Source organism: Pundamilia nyererei, unplaced genomic scaffold (genome assembly GCF_000239375.1).
Source record: "Pundamilia nyererei isolate P.nyererei 1_Seehausen unplaced genomic scaffold, PunNye1.0 scaffold00002, whole genome shotgun sequence".
Classification (NCBI taxonomy): Eukaryota; Metazoa; Chordata; class Actinopteri; order Cichliformes; family Cichlidae; genus Pundamilia; species Pundamilia nyererei.
Window position 1 is genome coordinate 4,747,507 of NW_005187403.1, and position 6,993 is coordinate 4,754,499.

Below are 6,993 nucleotides of genomic sequence, written 5' to 3' on the forward strand. Positions count from 1 at the left end.
AAATTTTATTATTCTTATGAAATTGTGGCCATTTTGTTGCATTGTTCATTTTTCAGATTTAACACATATGCCAGTGTAAGAGCGCTACGGCAGAATGGCAATATTTGATTTTATTTTATTTCAGTGTTTGGTAAATGGAATCTTTTAAGCTGTTCATTTGTGTTTTCTTTAACTTTGTGTCGCAACCTTCCAGCTATTCACTAATCTTGCGCATTTTAGCATCTGTCTCTTGAGCCTGTACTTTGGCCCAGTATACTGTAGCTTAATCAGACTGGTTGGTGAGGGCATTACAATAGTTACATAACCATGCCATTAAACTGACACTTTGGATGAGGTGAAATAGCTATCAAATATATAGACCGGTGTAGATTAATTGGATTTCTACCCACAAGTGAAATTGAATCATTTTTACTTGATGCTCTGTAGAGGTTCAAGTTTGTGAAGTTAAATAGATTTAACACACGAACATCTGAAGGCAGCTGCTTTTCAACACAGACTGTTTTTAACTTGTTGTGTGGACTGTAAAATGTGTTAAATGCACGAACTGCAGTTTTACGCCATTACAACACATTGACGTAAATCCTAATGGGATGTGAAATACAAAAATTTGTAATGACCTTATAATCTGTGCCACTGTTTACTAGACTGCTGCAGTTTATATTTTGATGATAATGTTCATATTTACTTTGTATTTATGATCTGCACATGAACTCAGAATTCCAACTTTTTGCCAACTTTTTTCCCTGAACATACGCTGACAGAGCAGGATCAATCCACTAACTGTGGAGCTTAAAGCAAAGCTTCAACAGATCCCGCACAGGTGTGTAGATATGTGTACTTACAGGACTAATCAAATGGCTTTAATCTATTTGCATGTGAGAGCCTTCATCATAGACTGGAATGTGATGGGAATTTTGTTTAGTCTTCACTTTTTTTCGGAGTGTTGGGAACTAGCCAGTTTCTTGAATGACACTTGTTTATGTCCTATCAGTCCTGTTTTAGCTGTTTAAAAAAAAAGCTTTAATTTTTCAGCTGACAGCTTCTGGATCCACCTTAAACTTGTCTCAAAGCAACAAGACAAACCAAAGCAAACAAATCTACCGAAAATTACATTCCTCCCAGTTCCCACACTTGAGCCAGACATTTTCTGTGAGCTGCTGATTGTCTGGGGACTTAGTGTATGCTGTCTGGCTGCAGCTGTTCTGCACCCCAGGGATTTCAGGTCTAATCTGTCAGGTGCATGCCGAAGCATTTCTTTATCAACTTTATCAATAACAGTGCAGCACTGCCAGGGCAACACGGAGAGGGGCGGCCAATAGCCAGTGCTTTGCTTTGGAGCATACAATAATTGCACAGCCTCTCCTACAAAGAGCCTGGCACAGGAAGGCGTTTTAATACCGCCTACTGCAAACTAAAAACACATTTGGCTGTTTTTCTTCGCTAAAACATATAAATAATATTGTGCGTGTTAGTCCTGTTGGAAGATAGATGAAGATGATGATGAATATTTTGTGTGGATGTTTTTCTATTTTAGAAGGGAAAAAGATTTGAATCTAAGAACAGTGATATAACAGAGTAGGCCTTTAAAACAAGTCTGGACCGCCTTTTATAATTAAGAAATTAAACGGTTCATGATTTTAAGTGATACTGCGGCCAGGACGCTCTAGGCCGGAGGTCGATGATTGATTTTGTAATCGTATCACCAGACCTGTGACCATATGTTCTGGACACTCGGGTAAAGAGAGGGGCTGAGCTGTCAACTGATCACCACCTGGTGGTGAGTTGGATCAGGAGGACGCTGGACAGACCTGGTGCACCTAAACGCGTAGTGAGGGTGTGCTGGGAACGCCTAGCAGAGGCCCCGGTCCGCGAGATCTTCAACGCACACCTCCAGCACAGCTTCAACAGCATTCCGATGGAGACTGGGGACCGAATGGACCATGTTCAGCATCTCCATTGCTGAAGCTGCTGCATTGAGCTGCGGCCGCAAAGTGGTTGGTGCCTGTCGTGGTGGTAATCCCCGAACCAAATGGTGGACACCAGAGGTGAAGGGAGCCACCAGGCTTAAGAAGGAGTCTTATCGGGCTTGGTTAGCCTGTGGGACTCCGGAGGCAGCTGACAGGTACCGACAGGCCAAGCAGAATGCGGCTCGGGCAGTGGCTGAAGCAAAAACTCGGGTGTGGGAGAAGTTCGGAGAGGCCATTGAAAAAGACTTTCGGACTGCCTCGAAGAGATTCTGGCAAACCGTCAGGCGTCTCAGGAGGGGAAAGCGGTGCTCTACCTGCACTGTGTATTGTGCTGGCGGAGCGCTGCTGACGTCGACTGAGAAAATTGTCAGGCGGTGGAAGGAATACTTCGAGAACCTCCTTAATCCCACTGACACGTTCTGTTGGCTTCATCAGGTGATGGTCTCCAGCTCACACTGGAACGGTTTGCAGCCGAGGTTGAAGCAGCGGGAACGAGGATCAGCACCTCCAGTTCTGAGGCCATGGTTCTCAGCCAGAAAAGGGTGGAGTGCCGGGGATGAGTTCCTGCCCTAAGTGGAGGAGTTCAAGTATCTCGGGGTCTTGTTCGCGAGTCATGGGAGAAGGGAGCCGGAGATCGACAGACGGATTGGTGCTGCAGCTGCAGTGATGTGGACGCTGCACCGGTCCGTTGTGGTGAAGAGAGTGTAAAAGCCCTACCCTCACCTATGGCCATGAGCCGTGGGTAGTGACCGAAAGAACGAGATCGCGGATACAAGCGGCGGAAATGAGCTTCCTCTGAAGGGTGGCTGACCTCTCAGACCTCACAGACCCAGGACACGCTGGAGAGATTATGTCTCTCGGCTGGCCTGGGAACGCCTGGGTGTTCCCCCGGATGAGCTACAGGAGGTGGCTGGGGAGAGGGAGGTCTGGGCCTCTCTGCTTAGGCTGCTGCCCCCGCGACCCGGCCCCAGATAAAGCGGAAGAAGATAGATGGATGGATGATATTAAGTGGTTAATGCTATTTTTTAAGCAAAGGTATGTGTTTTATAAATTAAAGTGCTATTTATCAAATTAAAAAACAACTTGGATGCACTGCAGCTGGCCAAAATCAGCAGGCCTACATGTTCAGGTGAATCACGCATTAATCATAATATTTTTCTTCAGAAAACAAAGCAGAACATCAGCGCCTCATTTATTTCAATATCGACTCACTCAAAAACAACGCTGACAGTCAAAGAGGGGATTTAAGACTATCATCCAAGATTAATCACTCTTGCAAGGAATATTGAGATAAGAAAATTTTGTGAAAGTGTTTCAGTCAGAAGGCTTGTAAAAAAAAAAAGATGGAAACACGATGACCAACTGTGAAAACTAAAATATGACAGGTGAGTCATAGTATAGTCAGGTGTGTCTTCCCTGAACAAAGATGCATTATAAAGAGCTATTGCATGTGGTATAAAAGATTTCCTGGGTCTGTCCTTGTGGCAGTGGAGCTGAATCAGTCTATTAGAGAAGGTGCTCCACTTCCTGAGCAGGATTACCCATGATGAATAGCACTTTGTTCAATGACCTCCTCTCCACCACAGCTTCAATTGTCCAGTTTGCCACAAAACCAGTGTTCCTGATCAGTTTATCTATTCTGTTGGTGTTACCAGCTCTAGTGCTGTTTCCCCAGCAGACCAAATACACTGCACTTGCCACAACACACGGATCTCCAACATTTTGCTGTTCATGTTGAAGGGTCTCAGCTTCTTTAGAGCATGCTCATCCCCTTCTTGCATATAACTGCTAACTGCTGTGTTGATCTTCCTGCATGTTGCTTATGAGGATACCCAGGTGAACCAGATGAACATCGCATCCCATGATAGACACAGGTCATGTAATTGTCATCTTCATTCTGAAATTGGTCACCATCTGCCTGGTTTTCTTCACATTCAGGAGGATTGCTCTCAGACTGCACTACTGCTCTGTACTCATCCTCTTGCCCATCACTTTATATCCAATGCAGAATCATCAGAGTACTTCTGAGCTGGGGTTGTGCTGAAAGACTAAAGCAAGCATTTTCTGCCTTGCTAAGCTTGTTAGTCATCAGCTTGTGACCAATCATCTAATGCTACTTAATTTGCAAGGACAAAATGTTAACATTTTATTAATACTTCCTAATACAACCAGACCTTTAGTTTACCTTCAATAGACAGTATGATTGCAGTCCAATTCAAACCTGCTTAGAACTAAAACACGAGAGATCTGTCGTCCTTTTACAAGAAAGATCCTAATTCTCAGTGCTTCACTATCACACAGTGCATGCAAGACGATTTTCAATGGACCTTTTTCCTCTTTGCATATGTGACCTTTCAGAGACATGTTATGTCAAAATAGTGAAGAAAGAGGAAACCCTTATTAAATGGAATGATACGCCAAGGAAAATCAAAGCTCGGGAACAGATGTCAGTTGACCAGTAAATTGTACAAGTCCTATCTAATTGTTCCATATGACAGCACTTGCTGCCCACATCGTGATATAATAGCAGCACAGATAAAATTGCCTAGGCACATAAATTTTCATTCCTGAGACGCTTTATTTAGTTATATGAACCCTGTGGCTCCTGTTTGACTGTGATACATTATTAAAGTAAAACAGAGGACTAAGGTCCACAGTTGGAAGAAACAATTTCAGTGCTTCTCACCAGTTACATGTTAATGAGTTTCAAAGATCCAAAATATAATGAAAAAAAAAACTTTTCTATTATTCATGAGTACACAAAACACATTAAAAAAAGCTATTTTGAGATTAATAAGGATTTCAAAAAGAAATGTAATGTGAATGTATGTCCTCTTGTATGTTGTGTTATATGTATAGACAAGAATCCATATGAATAAATTAGCTCCATCTGTCCATCACGCAAAAGACCTCCACATTATAAACTGATTTACTGGTTGTGTCACATGCATGATTCATCAAATACAAGGTCCTCTGTGAAATCTCAGGAATCGTGTCTTTAATTTATGGTCTAATAACAAGGGACTTCTATTCATATTGGCTTTTCTGATTTAATGCGAATGTGTGATTGGAGCGGCTACAGCTAGAGTACACTGAGCCAAATCAAGTATGAACACACTGCCATGGTGTCTTGAGGTAACCACAATGAGGCCAGTTTAAAACTAGTTATTGATCCTGGGCTAATTTGCACATTTCAAGACAAACTACTGCTTGATGTCTCTCAGCTCTTAAGTAATAAATGGAGAGCTTTTTGGGGGAGGGGGTGAGTAACAAGATGATGTGATCAGGAATTGGAGCACCACAGACAAACCAAAGGGGAAGCACAAGAAAAGGACATTAGGTAGCGAGCTGGATGCTTTCTCATTCTCTATCTGGAAGCTCAGGAAAATCTTTAGAACACAATGGCAGAATAGTGAATTATAAACGGCCTGAGGTGTTACACCCAAATGCATCCCAGCTGCCATATGAATTATTCTGGCTCCACTGTTACCACAGGATTTGGAAAACAACAAAAGACTTTAAAGCAGGTCTGAAAGACGAGTCGATGCATACATGTATAAAGGATGGTGGGGGAAAACTGAACTACAATTCCAGTAGGTTATGAACAAAAATAGAGCGCTCAGTCAATGGAAGGAATAACACGGGAGGAAGAGGAACCTGCTGTCCCACTGTCCCAAGTTATTTATTTTTTCATTAGCGTATGACTGATGCAACAAAGAGAATGAAAAAACATCAAACTCTCAGATCAAAAGGCAGAGAATTGACCCAAAGTACATAGGCATTTTAGAAATTAGCCTCATCCACACTTTGCAGTCAAAATACATAATACTCAGTGACAAATGTTTTCTTGGATATAAAGAGTGCACTGGGACTCATTACTTAAATGTTTATTTGCATGCAGCACCCCATGGCGAATATTTTTCCCATACCTTGCACAGATTTTTAGCTACGCAAATTTTTTTAAAAAAGAACTATTTAAATGAACATTAAAAAAATATGGAAAGGATTTCCACATCATTAAATTGCTTTAGCACTGATGCAATTTTGTTATTCCAACTTAATGTACTTGAATTGGATTAATTAATGATGAATCAACTTAATTTAACTGACCTGAGTCAAACATCGCTAATTGTTGATATTATTAAAGCATGCTAAAATATAGCGTTTACGGAACATGCTAGCCATCTGTGGCCATTATGGTGAAATGCAAAGCAGCCAGCAGTGGGCTTTTTGGGTTACAAAGGGTTACATTTGAGCTTGAGTTTAGATCTATATTGTTTGGTTGTCTGTGAAGGTTCTCAGTCATCCAGGTCATCGTAGTCAAAGGAGCTTGCAAAGAAAGGCGTCTGGACTTCTTTAAGTTACTTGAAGACGTTTCACCTCTCATCCGAGAAGCTTCTTCAGTTCTAAGGTCAAATGGTGGAGAGTCCCAGATATAAACCTAGTGGGAGTATCCCCCCACAGGGGGACAAAAGGACCCCCTGATGATCCTCTAATCGCCTGAGACAAGGTGTGAAACTGGGTGTAGGTCCCAATCAGCCCGAGTTTCCCTTACCAGCTGATAAAGGAAGATGCATGGTGGTCCTAAACACTACAGATTACCATACAAAGATCACTACTCTCCTAAGTGACAACAATACCTACGAAGCCTTAAAGCGAGACCCCACAGGCAGCTACAAAAAGAAAGTTATAGCTTGCCTTCAAGACTTTGAAAAGGACAAAATTATTGACCGCCTTACATATCACCGCCTTTACCCAGGGGATGCCATACCCTGCATTTACGGACTTCCTAAAATCCACAAGGAAGCTGTCCCACTCAGACCCATAGTCAGTAGCATAAACTCAGCCACTTATAACATTGCTAAACACCTTGCTACCATCCTTGCTCCTCCCTCTCGTGGGGAACACCCCACACCACATCAAGAACTCCATGACTTCACTGACAAGGTCCAGAAACTTACCCTGGATCCAGATGAAACCATGGTGTCCTTTGATGTAGTCTCTCTCTTCACTTGCATACCCACCA